This window comes from Lithobates pipiens, unplaced genomic scaffold, assembly GCF_037356315.1.
Source record: "Lithobates pipiens isolate NorthernLeopardFrog02 unplaced genomic scaffold, aLitPip1_a1.2 Scaffold_10, whole genome shotgun sequence".
Taxonomy (NCBI): Eukaryota; Metazoa; Chordata; class Amphibia; order Anura; family Ranidae; genus Lithobates; species Lithobates pipiens.
This window is the reverse complement of record NW_027507686.1, coordinates 21,603,810-21,625,540: the sequence shown is the minus strand read 5'-3', so window position 1 is coordinate 21,625,540 and position 21,731 is coordinate 21,603,810. Positions and strand designations below refer to the sequence as shown.

The 21,731-nt window shown below is 41.1% G+C and overlaps 1 protein-coding gene and 1 long non-coding RNA gene across 2 annotated transcripts in view; both read right to left on the bottom strand.

Moving 5' to 3' along the window:
• The window catches only part of TDRD12 (tudor domain containing 12), a 97,389-nt gene that overhangs the window by 61,091 nt on the left and 14,567 nt on the right, over window positions 1-21,731 (bottom strand). The window lies entirely within an intron of this gene.
• Window positions 127-13,785, bottom strand: LOC143928009 (uncharacterized). The gene is made up of 4 exons (XR_013262367.1): window positions 13,642-13,785; window positions 12,198-12,228; window positions 6,510-6,569; window positions 127-184 (listed from the first exon to the last, which is right to left on the bottom strand). It is a non-coding gene; the product is annotated as an uncharacterized LOC143928009 (long non-coding RNA).

The window sequence follows — 21,731 nt, the reverse complement described above, 5'->3', positions numbered from 1 at the left end:
CCCACGGTACATTTTTTTTTATTCCTGGAGTTGGGCTTTAAGAAAAATGATGAGAGGGTGAAAGTATGCAGTAGTGTCAGCATTCAGGATTTACATTATAAATAAGGACAGTAATCACAAACACACCTCGTCTCTCTCTTCTTCTGATAGCTGTGCTGGATTCGGATTTAAGAAATTAAGTAACCTGAAATGAAAAGAAATTGTAAACTGCTGTTAATAGTTTGCAACAGAATTTGCATGCATTAAGGATTCTGTGTGGAAAAACAATATTTCTGATATACTTGTATATATAAAATATGGGAACGTGTTGGACAATCAATGGGATTAGGAATTATTATTTTACCCTATGAAAAAAAATCCTCTTTGTCCATTGAGGGACGCAGAAAGGCTTATATCTTCAGGTTATACTTCCCGCCTAAAGGAGAACACTAGCAAACAAAAAACTTAATAACCCCTCCTACCAGCATGCCTCTGCTAGTGACCTAGTGGAATGAAGGTCTCTTTTCAGCTCTGCTGTGTAAGGCCCTTTCACACCACCAGACCGATCAGGTCTGCCTCTCTGTTTTTGGAGGTGGACCCGATCGGACCACCCATTGTTCTCTATGGGGCATCTGATGTCAGGCATCTAATCTGTTAAAAACAGACAGATGGGGATATGTTTACCATGCGTCCGATGGATTGGTAACAGACATGTAGTCCTTTTCCGTCTGACCGCCCCATAGAGAACAGCCGGCTGTGTCGGCGTCTGCTCTGCATAGCGGAGCAGACACGGACCAGTCATCTGCTTGCTCAGCGTGGATCCATGGAGAGATCCCCCGCTCAGCAGGCAAGTCAGCTTGGACGCATTCCGCTCGGGCTGAAGTCATTTCTTTTTTTTTTTTTTAAATCAAGACTCTTTCTACACTGCTGCTAGAGCAGATCTCAGCAATTTCAGCTAATCCTGCTTCATCTAAAACCAAGGGGAGATCAGAAATAACCTCTACAGGGAATGGCACAGGAGCGTGCTTAGAAGCTCAACAGTAAGCACCATCAAGAAACTGGGTCGATTTGGTCACAAAGTTCTGTGTGACTGCAGTAGAGGACCTGAAGAGAAGAAAGGGGGCTTAACCCCACCAAGAAGAGCTAAGGAGGACTCCAATGAGTAGGCCTTCTAATAATAGGTTGACCAAATTCCAGATTAAAGATGTCAGGGCATTTGGAGGGCTCAGAGTAAACCTCTTCATAAATGTCAGGAGAGCGTTAGCCAAGTCACCCATTGCCTCCTTTGGGTCTACAAACTGACCTAAGCTCAGGGAACGAGGCAAGTCCTCATGTACTCACAAAACCCAGGCAGCTCGTAGCAGGTGAGGCTCAGATGGCTGGAGGCAACCAAAGTGACTGTAGCCAGGCATTAGGAACAGAAAGAAGATCAGAGTAGGTGAGCAGCAGCAAGGCAATTGTTCCTCAACGCTGAAGGGCTCCGACTGTGACCGTCTTGTAAGTTCTCAATGAAATACGTGTACATTGATCACCACACTCGTCTACTGACACTTCTTCCAGCTATCCAACTCAAAGCCCATACAGATATATGGGCAGAGAGCTGGAGGAGGAGATTTCAAGAGCCTGGCACTGCTCCTGCAGATCCACAGATTGCCGATGCAAAGATTTGCAGGCTCCAGTGGAAGAATAAATTAAATGTACATTTTCTTTCCTGAAAAAAATAAAGTGCATTCTTTTTTTTTGTTTCTTAATAGTAAAATGAACGCAAATCTTATACAGGTGAAAAACAAAAAGGTGCAGGTAGGAAGGTTTATAATACCTTTAATTATTCAAAGATCCAGGTTTAAACCCCCATCATTTCCATCCTGTAACCTCAAGCAGTATGGATACCCCCAACCTTGAACCTTATTTTAACCACTTGCTGTCCAGGCCAATTATGAAATTTCTCATATAAGTGTAAAAATCTGATTTTTTTTTCCCTTGAAAATTACTTGGAACCCCCAAACATATTTTGTGAACTTAAAGTCCCTGGAGCATAAAACTGTGTGTGTGTTTTTATTTACTTCAACTGTGCAGCGGATTATCAAACACAAAATTTCAGGGAAAATTCACTTTAATTTACTTTTGAGTACACCAACACAATATAATACACAATTATATAAAATGATGATGTTACACTAAGTAAATAGATACCAAACATGTCACATTTGTGCACGCCTGTAGAATAGCGACAAACTACACTATATTAATTTATCCATAGGCAAAGCTTTAAACGTTTTTATAGGTTACCAGTTTAGAGTTACACAGGAGGTCTGGTGATAGAATTTTTGGCTCTCACGCGGACGTTCATGGCGGTACCTCACACATGCTGTATAGTCACTGTTTACATATGTGTGTGGGACCTATGTATGCAAGATCACGGGGCGGGGATGGGGTGGTAGATAAATGGGGCGCTTTAGATGTTATGGGGGTTTTTTTGTTTTGTTTTTTTACACAAATTTTTTTTTATTGAACTTTCTTGCAATCACAAGGCAAGTACAACATTCTTTGTGATGGCATGGGTTGTGACAGGTCGGCTTTATGGAGAGACCTGGGGTCTATTAGACATCAAGTCTCTTCTCTGCCCTACAAAGTAGCCGATCAAACCAAGATCAGTTTGACTGGCTGCTTTACAACGGTGTCTAAATAAACAAACCAACCGAAACTGAAAGAGACAAAATCCTCATTACTTCTGGTTTCACAAAAGAGGAAAAGGAATGCAAGTCCCTAACACTCTTCCTTATACATATGATGTGCCAGGTCGCATCGATCCTGGGCTCCCCAATGGGGCGGGAGAGCCCTGGAAAGGTGGTGGGCAGTGGCAGAACCACCCTGCGTTCCCTGTAAAAGTGATCGGGCAGCATCCATATAGCTTGGTATATACTCTCCTAACTTATTGACCTAAGCTATAAAATCACTATTAACATTAATTTCCACTAAGCTAAAGAAATGGACTCCTGTGGTGCATACTTAGGTTTGGCAAAATGTCCCTCTATAATATGGATATCTTACCAAGAATATATATTCAGCCCATTGCCTTAGAACTTCCCTAACAAAATTATTATTTTGCTTTATATTGGCTAGTATCCCTATTAGATTGAGATACCACAACCTAACTTTGCAAAAAGATCTAGGGGGGATCGGGTCTTCCCAACATAGAACTTTACTATAAAATCTCATCAGGCTGCTAGATTGGATACAGAATGCCACACACAAACAATGGGTACAAATAAAAGCTGCTCTCTCCCCTCTTCCTCTGATAACCCCCCCCACCCCTCTTGCTTGTTCCCTCTTCCTTTACTGAAAACGTGGGACCGGCTGATAAAAACACATATCCTCCTGCATAGGCCCCCTGCAACAGACCCAACCAGAACAAGGGCTTTTGGAGGGGACTGCATGGTAGCTTCTTGCCTAATGTCTATGGGGCTTGGCATTTTAGGGAGCTACAAGCATTCAGGAAAATGTCCTGTTACATAATGCAAGATTACATGTTATTACCACACTTAACAGTCAAGGAAGCCATGATGATGTCTGCCCATTTGAAACTCAGTGAGAAGATGGATGTTAAAAGAAAGCTGGTCAATAAGATTTGGACAGGCCCCGGGTCCTCTTGAATGCTGAATAACTGTTGCTGGACAGTCTTTGGGTGGGTACTTTCTGACTAATCAAGGCTTGTCTAAGTGCCTAGCTGTTAATTAATTTTTTTGGTAATTAGTTACCTGTTAATTGGATTGCTGTTTGAAGTTTACATTGTTCATTTGGTAACTGCCCCTATTTTTGAAGTGTATAATAACCTGCGTTTCTGTTAAATAAATGGGTTCCTGTTCGCACTAAAGCTAGTGTTGTCTAGTTCTTGGGTGCAATTCCCAGCTATAATGCCTTGTTCTTGCGCTCCAGCAGCAAGGAAGTAGCTCTCTGCCAGAGATACCCAGTCGGGGTGTCAGGCGTTCTTCAAAAAAAAAAAAAAAAAAAATCGCAACACATCCACTTGTAATAAGCCCCCTAACTCCTCTAGTGGGTAATCCATCTCTCTTTCCCCCCCCCCCCCCCGATTGCCTTCTCCTGATCTCTTCAAAAACTTGTCCATAGAAATAACTCCCATCCTAAGGGCTCTTACCAAGACTACTCTGGGCCCCTTTACTTTCTTCACGGAGAATCAACCTCACGTCTAGGATCAGTGGCTACTTTATTTCCAGTTAAGGGACTTCTACTTCTCAACACACCGACAAGGCGACCACCAACTACGCTCTCTTCCCATTTGAATCACTATGTTTACAATAAGAAGCCCTTGCTTATCTGATCTCATTCATAAACAACTTCTTACTTCCCACATAAGCTTTGATGCCCTGGTATTTCAAAGAATGGGAAAATTAACTTGACTGCTCCTTCTCCAAAGAAGACATGGCTAAATCTTGTCTCCCGATGCACAAATTATTCATATCTAGTACTACGCAAGAATGAGGTTTTTACCATACTTGCCTCATCCCTTACACAAAATGTTCCCTACTGCTCGAGGTGTGGATCCCACAAAGGTACCCTACTGCTTATTTTCTGGGACTGCCCTGTCCCTACACCCTTTTTGACAACGGGTCTTTTATATAATACAAAAACTCACAGGACTTCTCTCGTTCTGCTAACCTAGTTACTGTCCTACTAACCTAGTTACTGTCCTGCTTTCTGGACATCTTGGTTCAGAAAGCATTACTAAAAATCCCTCCTTAAACATCTTCCAAAAGCAGCAAGAGCTTATGTCCCTAGCATGTGAAAGCAGCAATCTCCACCTATGATAACCCCATGGTTTGCCAGGGTTAATGATATCAAACACATGGAACAACTTACGTCTGCATTACGCTATATATCCAAGGACGAGGAGCTCTATTGAGATCTATTTCAATTGCCCCCCTCCCCTTAAGTTCCATCCTTCCTCCTAAACTTTTTTTTTTTCTACCCCCAACTTCTTTTTTTTTTTTTTTTTTGGGAAAATCTGGTACACACTGGAATGTATATGTGATAGACGGAACATCTCTTTCAAGAGATAAAGTCTGAAAGTTTTGCAATTCTAGCTTTTTGATGTATTGCAGATTCTTCCAAGATTATTAACATAACCATGACTTTGTATCTCATTGCTAATTACCAGTTGCAATGCATTTTGCTTTTGCCAATCTTTGCATTCTGCAGGCAAACGTTTAAAAAAATGTAAAATGAAGATACGTACTGGCGCTGCCAATCCTTGCCCAGGCAGCTCGTAGTAGGTGAGGGTCAGATGGGTGGAGGTAACCAAAAAGTGACTGTAGGCAGGCATTAGAAACAGAAAGGAGATCAGAGCTGTGGCTCTTGGCAAGGTAGGTGGGCAGAAGCAAGGAAATCGCAGTCTGTCACAGTCTGAGCCTCAAAGAGGAGTTGAATATAGTGATGTGGATGAAGGATTGATGGCCAATTAAACAACTGATGTTTTGTGAAAGTTCTGACTTCACCTAATTAATGATCTAACAGGCCTATTGCCAGATCTCTCAACCCCCTTTTTTTTTAAATTGATGGCATCCTCAGACCTCATCCCGATGCGGTCATTTTGTAATATTGATTTGTTTATGCTTGAGGATCATTTTTATACTTTAGTAGATGAAAGGGTTGTGGGGATACCCGCGATCGTCTCACGGGGAGGCTGAATTACAACAGCATCTCCCCGTTCTGCCTAGCAACAAGTGACGCTGATCTCTGCTCCATGTGATTGGAGCAGAGATCAGTGTTCACTAACAAAGCCCAACCCCCCACAGTTAGTAACACGCCCCTAGGAACACTTAACCCCTACACTGCCACCCCCTGGTTAACCCGTTCACTGCCAGTGTCATTTACACAGGAATCAGTGCATTTGTATAGCAGTGATTGCTGTATAAATGACAATGGTCCCAAAAATGTGTCAAAAATGTCCGATGTATTCTCCATAATGTTGCAGTCACAATAAAAAAATCGCTGATCGCCGCCATTGCTAGTAAAAAAAAAAAAAAATATATATAAAAAAAAAATGCCATAAAAACGCTATAACTTTTGCGCAATCCAATCAATAATTGTTCATTGCGTTTTTTTTTTTTTTTTACCAAACATATATAGAAGAATACGCATCGGCCTAAACTGAGGGAAAAAAATGTTTTTTTATATTTTTGGGGGGTATTTATTATAACAAAAAGTAAAAAATAATGTGTTTCTTTCAAAAAATTGTCGCTCTATCTTTGTTTATAGCACAAAAAATAAAAACCGCAGGGGTGATCAAATACCACCAAAAGAAAGCTCTATTTGTGGGAAAAAAAGGACGTAAATTTTGTTTGGGAGCCACGTCGCACGACCGCGCAATTGTCAGTTAAAATGATGCAGTGTCGAATCGCAAAAAGTGGTCTGGTCTTAAGCCAGCAAAATGGTCCGGTCTGTAAGTGGTTAAAAAAAAATAAAAAAATAAAAGAAATTGAATACAAAAAATCCTCTGCTGAAGGACTTACTTGGTAAAATTTTGTCTCATGTTGTCGGGAGCCGAGGATGATACATTCCCACTCAGTGTTCTATTAAAAAAAAAAAAGAAAAAACATTCAAAACAGGATTAGACACCTAAAGTATTTTATCAGTATGAATTGAATTGTTTTAATTCACTGGACACAACTGATATGACAGTAAGCAACAGGACTTGCTAAACCCTGTGTCATAAAAGATCCCTGGGTTAGGTCAATTTTAGTGCTGGATCTGAAGCAGCTGTGCTTACAAATGTACCGTGCATCTGGAAGGTAGTCACAGTGCTTCAGTTTTTCCAAATTTTGTTACGTTACAGCCTTATTCCAAAATGGATTCAATTCATTGTTTTCCTCAAAATTCTATAAACAATACCCCATAATGATAACGTGAAAGAAGTTTGTTTGAAATCTTTGCAAATTTATTAAAAATAAAAAAAGTCAGTTTTGTATATAAGTATTCACAGCCGTTGTGCAATATTTTGCTGAAGCACCTTTGGCACCAATTACAGCCTCAAGTCTTTTTTAGTATGATGCTACAAGCTTGCCACACTTATTTTTGTGCAGTTTCTATCATTCTTTGCAGGATCTCTCAAGCTCCATCGGGTTGGATGGGGAGCGTCGGTGCACAGCCATTTTCAGATCTCTCCAGAGATGTTCCATTGGATTCAAGTCTGGGCTCTGGCTGGGCCACTCAAGGACATTCACAGAGTTGTTCCGTAGCCACTCATTTGTCATCTTGGCTGTGTGCTTAGGGTCATTGTCCTGCTGGAAGATAAATCTTCTCCCCAGCCTGAGGTCCAGAGCGCTCTGGAGCAGGTTTTCATTAACCACTTTAAGACCGGACCATTTTGCTGGTAAATGACCAGAGGTCTTTTTACACTTTGGCACTGCGCTGCTTTAACTGGTAATTGCGCGGTCATGCAATGTTGTACCCAAACAAAATTTGCGTCCTTTTCTTCCCACAAATAGAGCTTTCTTTTGATGGTATTTGATTGCCTCTGCGATTTTTATTTTTTGCGATATAAACGTAAAAAGACCGCAAATTTTGAAAAAAAATGATATTTTCTACTTTTTGTTATTAGAAAAATCCAATAAACTCAATTTTAGTCATACATTTAGGCCAAAATGTATTCAGCCACATGTCTTTGGTAAAAAAAAAGTCAATAATTGTATATTTATTGGTTTGCGCAAAAGTTGTCACATCTACAAACTAAGGTACGTTTTCTGGAATTTACGCAGCTTTTAGTTTACGACTGCCTATCTCATTTCTTGAGGTGCTAAAATGGCAGGGCAGTACAAAACCCCCCCAAATGACCCCATTTTGGAAAGTAGACCCCCTAAGGAAATTGATAAGAGGCATGTTGAGCCCATTGAATATTTTATTTTTTTGCCTCAAGCGATTGAATAATGACAAAAAAAAAATTTTTTTTTTTTTTTTACACAAAGTTGTCACTAAATGATATATTGCTCACACATGCTATGGGCGTATGTGAAATGACACCCCAAAATAAATTCTGCTGCTTCTCCTGAGTACGGGGATACCACATATGTGGGACTTTTTGGGAGCCTAGCCGCGTACGGGGCCCCGAAAACCAAGCACCGCCTTCAGGCTTTCTAAGGGCGTAAATTTTTGAGTTCACTTCTCACTACCTATTACAGTTTTGAAGGCCATAAAATGCCAAGATGGCACAAAACCCCCACAAATGACCCCATTTTAGAAAGTAGACACCCCAAGCTATTTGCTGAGAGGCATGTTGAGTTCATGGAATATTTTATATTTTGCCACAAGTTGCGGGAAAATTACAAACTTTTTTTTTTTTTTTTTTTTTTTCACAAAGTTGTCACTAAATGATATATTGCTCATGCATGCCATGGGCATATGTGAAATGACACCCCAAAATAAATTCTGCTGCTTCTCCTGAGTACGGGGATACCACATATGTGGGACTTTTTGGGAGCCTAGCCGCGTACGGGGCCCCGAAAACCAAGCACCGCCTTCAGGCTTTCTAAGGGCGTAAATATTTGACTTCACTCCTCACTACCTATTACAGTTTTGAAGGCCATAAAATGCCAAGATGGCACAAAACCCCCACAAATGACCCCATTTTAGAAAGTAGACACCCCAAGCTATTTGCTGAGAGGCATGTTGAGTCCATGGAATATTTTATATTTTGCCACAAGTTGCGGGAAAATTACAAACTTTTTTTTTTTTTTTTTTTTTTCACAAAGTTGTCACTAAATGATATATTGCTCACGCATGCCATGGGCATATGTGAAATGACACCCCAAAATAAATTCTGCTGCTTCTCCTGAGTACGGGGATACCACATATGTGGGACTTTTTGGGAGCCTAGCCGCGTACGGGGCCCCGAAAACCAAGCACCGCCTTCAGGCTTTCTAAGGGCGTTACAGTTTTGAAGGCCATAAAATGCCAAGATGGCACAAACCCCCCCCAAATGACCCCATTTTGGAAAGTAGACACCCCTAAATTTAGGGGTACACTAGTGAGACTAGGTAATAAATGGCGGGTGCCCTGAAACTATAAAAAAATAACTAACCAACCAGCGTCACCTGTAACAGTTATATGGTGATCACTGGTGAAAGGGTTAACTAGGGGGCAATCAGGGGGCTTTATGCGGTAGTATATGGGGGTCCCTGGCGCTATAAAAAGCTGCGGCGAACCTAAATACCTACTTGCCTAACTAGCGTCACCTGTGACACTAATACAGCGATCAGAAAAACGATCGCTTATTAGGCTGGGTTCACACTGGAGCGATGCGGGAACGCCACGAATGCGCGGCGGGTTCCCGCATCGCATGCCTCCCGGCGGCAGTTCACACTGCCCTATGCGAACTGCTGGGAGTGTCAGTGAAATGTTACTGACACCCCCAGATCAGTTCGCATATCGCAGTGCGATCTGAAAACTCGGATCGCATGGTGTGAACACCCATGCGATCCGATTCTGCTGCGGGCCAAAAAAAGGGTCCCGTGCGAATTTGCGGCGGGTGCGGCGGGTGTGGCGGGTGCGGCGAATGGCTGAACTCGAATCGCACAGAGATCGGATGTGATTTGCACTGCAGTGCGGTGCGAATCACATCCGTTCTCAAACCGCTGCAATCTGAACCCAGCCTTAGTGACACTGGCGACGGGGGGTGATCACGGGGTTAAACCTTTATTGGGGGGGTTAGGGGGGTACCTTAGAACTAAAGGGGGCTAACCCTAACTGCCCTAACAGTTATTAGTCACAAATGACACCCGCCGGGTGATCAGGGGGTTAAACCTTTATTAGGTAATAAATGGCGGGTGCCCTGAAACTATAAAAAAATAACTAACCAACCAGCGTCACCTGTAACAGTTATATGGTGATCACTGGTGAAAGGGTTAACTAGGGGGCAATCAGGGGGCTTTATGCGGTAGTATATGGGGGTCCCTGGCGCTATAAAAAGCTGCGGCGAACCTAAATACCTACCTGCCTAACTAGCGTCACCTGTGACACTAATACGGCGATCAGAAAAATGATCGCTTATTAGGCTGGGTTCACACTGGAGCGATGCGGAAACGCCGCGAATCCGCGGCGGGTTCCCGCATCGCATGCCTCCCGGCGGCAGTTCACACTGCCCTATGCGAACTGCTGGGAGTGTCAGTGAAATGTTACTGACACCCCCAGATCAGTTCGCATATCGCAGTGCGATCTGCAAACTCGGATCGCATGGTGTGAACACCCATGCGATCCGATTCTGCTGCGGGCCAAAAAAAGGGTCCCGTGCGAATTTGCGGCGGGTGCGGCGGGTGTGGCGGGTGCGGCGGGTGCGGCGAATGGCTGAACTCGAATCGCACAGAGATCGGATGTGATTTGCACTGCAGTGCGGTGCGAATCACATTCGTTCTCATAAACCGCTGCAATGTGAACCCAGCCTTAGTGACACTGGCGACGGGGGGTGATCACGGGGTTAAACCTTTATTGGGGGGGTTAGGGGGGTACATTAGAACTAAAGGGGGCTAACTCTAACTGCCCTAACAGTTATTACAGTCACAAATGACACCAATGCAAAAAAAAAAAAAAAAAAAAAAAAAATGACATTGGTGTCACTGTGACTGGGGGGCAGGGGTAATTGGGGGGGTGATCGGGGGGTAAAGGGGGGTGTGAGTGTGCCTGGCATGTTCTACTGTGTGTGTAGAGTGTTGGTGCAACTCACCGATCCGCTCTCCTCCGTGTCGGAACGGAAAATACCGACACGGAGGAGAGAATACATCACTTCCTCTCCTGTGTTTACATTACAGGAGAGGAAGTGATGTCACGGGGGATTTCCATTCGTCGAGAGCGATCGCGAGGGGGTGGCCATGAATGAATGGCCGTCCCCTCATCCCTGATCTCTCCCGAACGAATGCCGACCGCCGCAGGCACCGGGGGGGGGCCCGATCGGGCCCCCCACCCGCGGGCAGGCATGGACTTATATATACGCCAATATGCCTGCCCGTGCCATTCTGCCGACGTATATCGTCGTGCGGCGGTCGGCAAGTGGTTAAAGATGTCTCTGTACATTGCTGCATTCATCATTATATGCATTAAGATAAAACACCTTCTGTGTGCAGCAGCTCCCCTCAGCCCCCCTAATACTTACTTGAGCCCCATCTCTGTCCAGCCATGTCCACAAGTGAATCGGCCGTCCAGGACTCTCCCTCCCGATTGGCTGAGGCACAGCAGTGGCGCCATTGGCTCCCGCTGCTCCAAACTCAGTTAGCCAATCAGGAAATAGAGATGGGTGGGCTGAACCGCAGTGTCTGAATGGACACACAGAGCTGCAGCTCAGGTGCCCCCACAGCAAGCTGCTTGCTGTGGGGGCGGGACTCGACAGGGATGGAGGGGCCAGGAGCTCCATACAGGTACCTGAGAAGAGGAGGATCCGGGCTGCTCTGTGCAAAACCACTGCACAGAGCATGCAAGTACAACATGTCTGTTATTTTAATAGAAAAAAATTAAATAAAACTTTATAATCACTTTAAGGTTTTGACGTCATCAGAATCTCTGCACATGCAGCAATCAAAGTCAAGTTATTCTGTTATCATTACAAAGCCATCCATAACTCTGCCCCCAGCTACATCACTAACCTAGTCCAAAAATACCAACCAAGCCGCTCTCTCTTCGGTCCTCCCAAGACTTCCTGCTCTCTAGCTCCCTTGTCACCACCTCCCATGCTCGCCTCCAGGATTTCTCCAGAGCTTCTCCCATCCTTTAGAACTCCCTACCCCAATCTGTCCGACTGTCCCCCTAATCTATCCATCTTTAGACGATCCCTGAAAACCCTTCTCTTTAAAGAAGCCTCTCCTGCTTCTAACACTGTTTTACTTCCTCCATCAGCTCATCCGCCACAGCTATTACCTTTTGTATCAATTGACCCTTTCTTTTTAGATTGTAAGCTCTAAGGAGCCGGGTCCCTCCGATTCCTCTTGTACCAAATTGTAATATAACTGTAATGTCTGCCCTCATGTTGTAAAGCACTGTGCAAACTGTTGGCACTATATAAAACCTGTATAATAAAAATAATAATAATCTGTCCTTATGAGGTCCTCTATTTATATCAGTCTCTATACTTCCTCCGCCTTCCTTTGCATGTATGTGGCATACTACATACTAACTGCATACATTCTGCTACTTTCAATACAGATAAGGCAACTTCTTACCGGATTTTGGCGATGGATTCTTCATTGATCTCTGAAAAAGACAAATAACATTATGCTCAAGGTTTCTGAACTTTGATAAAAGAATCCTATCACAAGTATAAGAAGCAGCCATCAATCTGCCAGGAACTAGGTTTGAGACCTTTAACATGTGCCAATAATGTATATGGATACCCTAGCAATGCCACCTAGAGGAGAATTAGACCCAAGCAAACATTTAAAAACAAAAACAAAAAAAACAAAAAAAACAAACACACTGTGGCCCAGCCCAGGATAACCCTTTCCTACCAGTAGGGAAGGGACACAACCCCTTTTACACAGGACTGCAGATGTTGGCACCATTAGCAGACACACTGCAAGTACCCTGTTAGTATAAAGTGAACAGGGGGCACCAGGTACAACAGGACTGTCCCCTCATGTCTAGAATAAGACATGTTGCATTCACAGTGCAGACAGTAAATGTACAAGGTCAGGGTAAGAGGAAAGACTTCAAATAGTCAGAGTAGAACAGCTGGTATAAGGGGTGGTCACTGAAGGCAGGCGGTAGAAGTGTTCCAAAATTAATAAGGATAATAAAGTCTTCAAATAAAAAAAAGTGAAAAAAAAAAGTCCAATACTATGCAAAACTGTGCACCATATACTGATGTGCAAATGTGGACATCAACAATGTCATTAAAGCGGTTCTGCACACATAATAATAAATTTTCCCATTCTGTTGCCTCTATACCTCCTGGGATTATTTGGACGAGATCCCAGGAGACAGTGCGGGGTTCAGCAGGAAGTGATGCTGATCCCCGCAAGAGACCGCCCATCGCCGCAGGGGAGGAAAATCAAATACTACAAATTACAAAAGGTAGGCTGAGGACAACTGTGTGGTAGGCTTCAAAGCAGAGGGTAAACCTTCAGCAGCAGCGTAAAGAAGAGTCTTGAAAATTGCTAGAAAACTCATAGGTTAGTCTTTATAACACAGCAGAACTGCAGAAAAGACATCCATCCTTCTAGGACACTAGCACAAAATGTAAGCATGCTCGTAATAGGAGGGACTATGCCCTGTGCTGGCCCATGGGTTTTTTTCTTGCTTGCAAGTGTCCAATCCTCCTACAGATGGCAGTAAGACCACAAATGTTTAAAGCATATCTATGGTCAAAATGTAAAATCAACCTGTGCAACATCTCCAAAATACGCCCCTTCTTAACCAACAATTCCACAAAGCTTCTAATTCATTACCTGGTCATCTCACCCCCCGACTACCTCAACTCCCTCTTCATTGGATTTCCTTTCCCATACTCCTCTATACATCTACTGGCTTTCACTCACCCAACAATCCTTTGATATTTTTGTATTCTCTTGTCTTTTTCTGACATTATCGTGTCTTTTTATACTTTTAAAATCAATAAGAGAGATTAAACAAAAATTTAAGAAAGCAAAAGCAATAGCTCAATCCTACCAGTAGACATCCTTCTTGCGCGATCTACATTGCACAATGCAGGCCAGGGAGACTGAACAACAGCAAATGCTTCCGTGGTTGGCATAGCTAAAGGATCCTGCACTTCTCTAACCGACGGACATGTCTTCTCTTCGCTGTAACCCCTGTGGAGATGTTAATTGTCAAAAGAATTTGAACATCAGAAATTATATATATATATATATATATATATATATATATATATATATATTTTTTTTTTTTTAAAGTGCTATACTTGAGCCTCATAAAAATAACACGTGAATAAAAAAGAAATGGGTCTGTTATTTGATTTTGTTGCACACTCTGGAGCGGGAAGACAGCATGAGGTCAAAAAAAGCAGCTACCAGAACTGAGAAGGCCACTTCTCATCCTCAAACTCGTTCCGACAATAATTTAGCAATGAAAATGTAAATTATTACATAAGGGAACCTTGCAGGTGCATCTCAAAATACGAATAAAAAAAAAAAAAATCCAGCGTCTCTCTTACCCTCGTTTTTTTTTTTTTTTTACATAAATTTGGCTACTACTAAGAAAACTCTGCTTTCCTAATTTCATTTTATTAAAAAGTAACTTTTCCTAGCATTCTTTCTGCTCTTTCCCACTGACCCAAGATTCCTCTCTCTTCTTCTGCCTACTTACGGATACACGCTGCCCACAACCTGCTGGCCAGGGGACACCGACAGACGGGCCCCATAGACCTCTACACGGCTGTACTGCTCCAGGAGAGAGAGAACTTGTGACTTTGGATGTAAACAATCCCCAGAAGCCATGGGCTTCAGATCTCGGCAAGTATACATCAGTGGAGGTGGCAGTGTGTAATTGGTTAACACAGTGCTCGACAAAACCCGGTCGCCAGGTAGCATTGGCGACTAGAATCAGCGACCTTGCGCCTGGGGCAGCATAGCTGGGGGTATCCCGTCTCCGTGGACCCCCCCCCCCGCGCGCGATCGCGACGGGCCGCGCCGCAGGCGGCCGGTAATTGAGCCCCCGGCTTTGAGGCCTTCTGTGATCCTATGGTTCCTTCTGGAATCTGGCGCCCTCTTGTGGTGGCCGTTGGAATTACAACCAACAATGCTAATTGGATTGCCTGCCAGTCTTTCTCCATCCCTTTACTTAGAACCCCTAAACAAAACAAAAAAAAAATTATATATATATATATATATATATATATATATATATATATATATATATATATATATATATATATATATATATATATATATATATATATATATATATATATATATATATATATATTTATTTATTTATTATTATTTATTCTAACACCCTAGAGAGTAAAATGGTGGTCGTTGCAATACTGTCTGTCATACCGTATTTGCACAGCGGACTTACAAGCGCACTTTTTTTGGGGAAAAAATTTTTATTTAATAAAAAAAAAAAAAAGACAACAGTAAAGTTAGCTCAATTTTTTTTTTTTTTAGATTGTGAAAGATAATGTTACGCCGAGTAAATCGATACCCAACATGTCACGCTTTAAAATTGCGCCTGCTCATGGAATGGCGACAAACTTTTACCCTTTAAAATCTCCATAGGCGACGTTTAAAAAATTCTATAGGTTGCACGTTTTGAGTTACAGAGGAGGTCTGGGGCTAGAATTATTGCTCTTACTCTACCGATCGCAGCGATACCTCACATGTGTGGTTTGAACACCGCTTTCATATATGCGTTCGCTTCTGCACGCAAGCTTGGCGAGACAGGGCGCATTTAAAACCATTTTTTGTTTCTTATTTTAACTTTTATTTTTATTTTTTTCACTGTTCTTTTAAAAAAAAAAAAAAAATGTGTGTCACTTTTATTCCTATTACAAGGAATGTAAAAATCCCTTGTAATAGAAAAAAGCATGACAGGTCCTCTTATATATGAGATCTGGGGGGTCAGAGAGACCTCACATCTCATATTTACACTAAAATGCAATTTAAAAATGTCCCTCTAAGAGCTATGGGCAATGACTTGGAGACAGGTGGGGGGCTGGGAGCTATCTTCCCCTCACTCGTCTCCATGTCAGGCCAGGGACAGGTCCAGATCGCCGTCACGGACCTGGCTCCTAACTTTTTTAGCTGGCTCCTAGATTCCAAGCAAATTTGTCAACCCCTGGGTTAACATGTTACTAAACCCACAACAGTAAAAACAGTCTGTATATGAAGTAAAGCATGATTGTTATACTCACTGTGAAACCTAATAATCTTCTGCATTGTGTAAAAAAGCTATTTAATCCTGTCTTCTCTGATCCACCCTTCTTCCACTGTTCCCAAGCCATCTCCTGATAAGACCGAGCCTTTGGAGGCACTCTGCACATGCTCAGTTTGGGGTGTATTGCTAGAGTCTCTCTATCTCCATCTCTCTCTCTCTCTTTATATATATATATATATATATATATATATATATATATATATATATATATATATATATATATATATATATATATATATATATATATATATATATATATATATATATATATATATATATATATATATATATATATATATGGTCCCCGGCCCCCCTGATTGCTGGAGCGAGTGACAGGAGAGAGCTTTGTGTACATAAACGTCCTGAAGTATATGTACGTGGGGCGATCAGCAAGAGGTTAAAAATAAACCGCTGTGAATAGGTTTTATTTTTTATATATATACACATACAAAAAAAAAAAAAAAAGTTGAAACCAAAATAAAACAACACAGCTCGCAGCAGGCGTATGAAAAACCTACGTGAAATAACATATTAATCATAAATATTCCAGTTAGATACAGCGCTATGTGAATATGAAGCTTTTTGTGTTCCCATAAGTGTACAAGGAACTAAGAAATGGACTACAGCAAGTTTTTTCTGTGATTGATTTTTTAAAGTAAAACCAAAAGGCATAATTTTTTTTTTTTTTTTTTTTTTTTTAGTTTAGGATAGACTGGAGATGGATTAGCCCACCTGTTTTCATTGCTTATATGTGCCCCAGTTAGGGAGATTCACCCTATTGGTTCAGTTTACCATTATCATTGAAAGTAAAAGAAAATCTCAAATTTTGAGGTCCCTAAAAAAGTAATGGAGGGAAATTCTTGGGGGAAACTAGTTCTGGTGACCTAGAGGGTCCTAAGGGATTCCCTTAAATTGCAGAGATTTCCTCTCACTTCCTGATTTGGCTATGGGACTGGAAGTGAAGGTAAAAGTTCACCAATGGGACACAGATGGCAAAAAAATAAAAATAAATAAAAAACACAACAGACAGGAGTTATAAATTATGGCTCTCCTATAATTTAATAATCTAAAATAAAAATAAATGTTTTGCCTTTAGTTCTACTTGTACACTTATGGGAGCACAAAAGGCTTCATATTCACATAGCACTGTATCCAACTGCAATATTTATTTCTGGTTATTATGTTAATTTTATTATTGACAAAAAATCCTCTCTTTCTATGCAAAGACAGATGTCACTTCTAAACTTTATGTACAAATAACTGACAAACCTGATCTCAGCAGCGGCCCTTTCTGGGACATCTGTGTAAAGAATAACCAACAAAAAAAATTATTTTACTTTCGAGAATGTTTATTAAAAAAACACATAAGGACCAGGCCTTTTTTGATACTTTTTGTTTACAAGTAAAAATCAGTGTTTTTTGGGGTTTTTTTTTGCTAGAAAATGAATTAGGACCCCCAAACATTATATATTTTTAGCAGAGGCCCTAGAGAATAAAATGGCAGTCAATGCTATTTTTTTTTTTTAGGTCACACAGTATTCGCGCAGCAGTTTAAAAAAAAAAAAAAAAAAATACACTTTAATGAATAAAAAAAAAAAAAAAAAAAAAAATATTTATATATATATATATATATATATATATATATATATATATATATATATATATATATCTATATCTATATCTATATATATATATATATCTATATCTATATCCCAATTTTGTTTTAAAATATGAAAGATGATATTACACTAAGTAAATAGATATCTAACATCATGCTTTAAAATTGCACACACTCATGGAATGACACAAATTATGGTACTTAAAAATTCCTAATGAGCAACCGCTTAAAAAATATTTACATAGGTGGGTGTGATCTACGTAAGCCTTTGCTTCTGCCTGCGAGCATGGGGGGCGCTTTACATTTTTATTTTTGTTATCCCGCTGGTTCTAAAAGCAATTCAGAGGCTAATCAGCCGCTCTAATCAATTTTAGCAGAAAGAGCGGAGGCTGATGAAAATTTTAATACCAGAGTTATGGCATCTACAGTGCCTTGAAAAAGTATTCATACCCCTTGAAATTTTCCACATTTTGCCATGTTACAACCAAAAATGTAAATGTATTTTTGGGGGATTTTATTTGATAGACCAACACAAAGTGGCTCATAATTGTGAAGTGGAAGGAAAATGATAAATGGTTTTCAAAATGTATTACAAATATGTGAAAAGTGTGGCGTGCGTTTGTATTCAGCCCCCTTTACTTTGATACCCTCATTAAGATCTAGTGGAACCAATTGCCTTCACTGATAGGTAAATAGGGTCCACCTGTGTGTAATTTAATCTCAGTATAAATGCGGCTGTTCTGTGAAGCCCTCAGAGGTGTGTTAGAGAACCTTAGTGAACAAATAGCATCATGAAGGCCAAGGAACACACCAGACCGGTCAGGGATAAAGTTGTGGAGCCGGGCTAGGTTATGAAAACATATCCCAAGCTTTGAACATCTCACAGAGCTCTGTTCAATCCATCATCCGAAAATAGAAAGAGTATGGCACAACTGCAAACCTACCAAGACATGGCCGTCCACCTAAACTGACAGACCGGGCAAGGAGAGCATTCATCAGAGAAGAGCCAAGAGGCCCATGGTAACTCTGGAGGAGCTGCAGAGATCCACAGCTCAGGTGGGAGAATCTGTCCACAGGACAACTATTAGTCGTGCTCTCCACAAATCTGCCCTTTATGGAAGAGTGACAAGAAGAAAGACATTGGTGAAAGAAAGTCATAAGAAGTCCTGTTTGTAGTTTGTGAGAAGCCATGTGGGGGACACAGCAAACATGTGGAAGAAGGTGCTCTGGTCAGATGAGATCAAAATTGAACTTTTTGGCCTAAAAGCAAAACGCTATGTGTGGCTGATAACTAACACTGCACATCACCCTGAACACACCATCCCCACTGTGAAACATGGTGGTGGCAGCTTCATGTTGTGGGGATGCTTTTCTTCAGAAGAGACAGGGAAGCTGATCAGAGTTAATGGGAAGATGGATGGAGCCAAATACTGGGCAATCTTAGAGGAATACCTGTTAAAAACTGCAAAAGACTTGAGACCAGGGCGGAGGTTTTACCTTCCAGCAGGACAACGACCCAAAACATACAGCCAGAGCTACAATGGAATGGTTTAGAACAAAGTATATTCATGTGTTAAAATGGCCCAGTCAAAGTCCAGACCTAAATACTGTTGCGAATCTGTGGCAAGACTTGAAAAATACTGTTCTCAGACGCTCTCCATCCAATCTGACAGAGCTTGAGCTATTTTGCAAAGAATGGGCAAAAATGTCCCTCTCTAGATGTGCAAAGCTGGTAGAGACATCCCCAAAAAGACTTGCAGCTGTCATTTCAATGAAAGGCGGTTCTACAAAGTATTGACTCAGGGGGGCGCCATACAAATGTATCCCACACACTTTTCACACATTTGGAAAAATGTTGAAATACATTTATCATATTCCTTCCACTTCGCAATTATGTGCCACTTTGTGTTGGTCTATCACATAAAATCCCAATAAAATACATTTACATTTTTGGTTATAACTGTTCAAATGTGGAAAATTTCAAGGGGTGTGAACACTTTTTCGAGGCACTGTATGTGCAGCAATAACCCCAGTATTAAATGTTCAAGTACTGACGTATTTTTACAGTTAGGTGGTCAGAAAGTGGTTAAAGTTAGGAATTTAACGATATACCATCCGCTGAAAATTATCAGCCGAAAATAGGGTTATCTGTGTTTTGCCGAGAGGGAAAAAAAAAAGTGCCAATAATAGCCACCAAAAATCACACAATATTTTCATAGGTCATGTGACAAACCGCATCAAAACCACATTGGTGCATTTTTGATGCATTTTTGCTGCGCTTTTAATGCATTTCAATGTGGAGATGTGTTAGACTGCAATGGAAACGCAGGTGACTAGAGTGAAGACATACATAGAATTTAAAGGGATGCATTTTTCTGAAACTTTTCTTACGCTTTTTTTAATGCGAAAGCGCTTCAAAAACTAGCAATTAAAAAGTCGAATATAATACAATTTTACATAAAAAAATAAAAAAAAACATATACTGTCCATTTCAGTTTCAGGTTCTAGCCAAGTGCATTCTGAATTTTTGGTTTCAGTGCAGAAGTTTCATTTTGGTGCGCCACTAAAATATTAACACCATAACAGCTCATGTTTTGTCCCATCAGCAGCAATAAAAATGCTGATTTAGGCCTCTTGCACACAGGGGCGGCATCTAGCTGCTGTGCATACCTCCAAGACTTGAGGTGCATCCAAAAAATTCCCATTTTTCTGTTATTGTCAATGGGCTGCCAAAGGCATGGAAATACACAAAAACTGCTGCAGCACATTTCTATAAATCGCGCAGCACCAAACTGCATGGTGGCCACAAATGGGCCTGTGTTTTGCTAGATGTGTTGGGGTTCCATTAAAAATTAAACCTGAATGCATAGGGGGGCCCTACATGCAAGTACCACCTTGTACAGTGTTCAGGCCCATTTTTGACAGGCTGCAGGCAGTGAGGTGGACTCAGTATCTTCCCTTCCTGGGTGCACTAAAACATCGTGGGGGGGGGGGGGGGCGCGCGCATAGCATTTAAATGCCCCTATTCACGTGGAGCCAATCTTCTTGGCATATTATAAATATACAAGGAGACTCTGAGTTACAGATGAATAATCTTGGCTCAAACAAAACCAAATCATTGGAAAAGTGTACAATTAAATCCAGAGAACAGCTTACCCTCAAAAAGCTTTTGGCCACATTCAATATTGTTCCAGGTAGAAGGTGTCGCAGCCTCAGGACCGGTCACTATTTTCTGCTCCTGAATACTCGAAGGCCGATTTGGCTTATCCAGTGAAATTGATGCATTTCCATGCCGATTGTCTAAGGGTGGAGGTTCATCTGTCTGCAGGAGAACTGGACTGCTTCCATTTGGACTTCTCGAGGCCTGAGTAGTACCATCTTTCGACAAGAAATCTGATGGTTTTCCGCTCTGATTGGCCAAGAATGGTGGTTTCTCCTTGTGCAAGACCGATCTACTTTCCTGCTGGATATCTGCAGAGAGAGGTTTATCTTTTGATAAGATTAACCACTTAAGGACCAGGCCTATTTTTCAAACTTGGCATTTACAAGTTAAAATCATTGTTTTTGCTATAAAATTATTTAGAACCCACAAACATTATATATATATATATATATATATATATATATATATTATTTTTTGCAGACACTCTAGAGAATAAAATGGTGGTTGTTGCAATATGTCACACCGGATTTGCGCAGTGGTATTAAAAGGCACAATTTGTTTGGAAAAAATACACTTTTTTGAATTAAAAAAAGACAACAGTAAAGTTAGCCCAATTTTAATTTTATATTGTGAAAGATAATGTTACGCCGAGTAAATTGATACCCAACATGTCACGCTTCAAAATTGCACCCTTTTGTGGAATAGCGACAAACTTTGACCCTTTGAAATCTCCATAGGCTACGTTTAAAAATTTCTACAGGTTACCAGTTTTGAGTTACAGAGGATGTCTTTTGCTGGAATTATTTTGCATGTGTATTTTGAACACCGTTTACATATGCGTCTGCTTCTGCGTGCGAGTTCGGCGGGAGGGGGCGCTTTAAAAAAAAAATCCTATTTATTTTATTTTTTATTTTTCAAATGTCCTTTTAAAAAAAAAATTTGGATCACTTTTATTCCTTTTACAAGGAATGTAAACATCCCTTTTAATAGAAAAAAGCATGACAGGACCTCTTTAAAGAGGAAGTAGACCCTGATGAGTTTACTTCCTCTTTCATTCCCTGCAAAGGCAAAGCATAATGG